The sequence below is a fragment of the Oncorhynchus masou genome, chromosome 24, assembly GCF_036934945.1.
Source record: "Oncorhynchus masou masou isolate Uvic2021 chromosome 24, UVic_Omas_1.1, whole genome shotgun sequence".
In the NCBI taxonomy this organism is placed as follows: domain Eukaryota; kingdom Metazoa; phylum Chordata; class Actinopteri; order Salmoniformes; family Salmonidae; genus Oncorhynchus; species Oncorhynchus masou.
Window position 1 is genome coordinate 26079143 of NC_088235.1, and position 1212 is coordinate 26080354.

A 1212-nucleotide genomic window follows, 5' to 3' on the forward strand; every position below is an offset into this window, starting at 1 on the left:
AAACTTGTGAAAAGTCATATTCTCGAGAAGTTCCTCAATCCATTTCAGTTTGCCTATCAGCACAGCAGAGGAGTTGATGATGCCATTCTTAGTCTCCTCAACATGGTCTATAGACATCTAGAGGGTGTAGTCTCCTCAACATGGTCTATAGACATCTAGAGGGGGTAGTCTCCTCAACATGGTCTATAGACATCTAGAGGGGGTAGTCTCCTCAACATGGTCTATAGACATCTAGAGGGGGTAGTCTCCTCAACATGGTCTATAGACATCTAGAGGGGGTAGTCTCCTCAACATGGTCTATAGACATCTAGAGGGGGTAGTCTCCTCAACATGGTCTGTAGACATCTAGAGGGGGTAGTCTCCTCAACATGGTCTATAGACCTCTAGAGAGGGTAGTCTCCTCAACATGGTCTATAGACATCTAAAGGGGGTAGTCTCCTCAACATGGTCTGTAGACATCTAGAGGGGGTAGTCTCCTCAACATGGTCTATAGACCTCTAGAGAGGGTAGTCTCCTCAACATGGTCTATAGACATCTAAAGGGGGCCAAATCTCATCTCAGACTTTTGTTTGTTGACTTTTCTTCTGCCTTCAACACAATCCAGCCTTACATTCTGGCACAGAGACTCATTCGGGACTTCTCCTTAGATGGGGGGCTGGTTTTGGGGTCACAGCGGGTCAAAATAGGTCCCCACATGTTGGACATTCACAACACCAACACTGGCTCTCCTCAGGGATGTGTTTTGTCCCCACTCCTGTACATCTTGTTCACCAATAGTTGTACTAGTTCCCATCCTGACAGACACCTCGTTAAGTTCGCTGATGACACTGCCTTGATCAGCCTGTTGCATGATGATGAGGAACATCATGGCCCGGTCCTAGATGACTTTGTAGAGTGGTGTGATGAATCACACTTGGTCCTCAATACCAACAAGACCAAAGGGATGTGCATAGACTTCAGGAAGTGTACAACACCTACCTCTGCAACATCTATCAGAGGACAGATCATAGAGATTGTAGAGGAATATAAATATCTGGGTGTCCTCTTGGACAATAAGCTTCAGTGGAGTAAATCTACAGACCTGATCTACATAAGAGTCAACAGAGACTGTACTTTCTCAAAAAGCTGGGATCTTTTGATGTTAAGTGTACTGTACTGACTGTTTTACAAATCTTTCATTGAGAGTATTTTAACGTTTTGTATTGTTTGTTG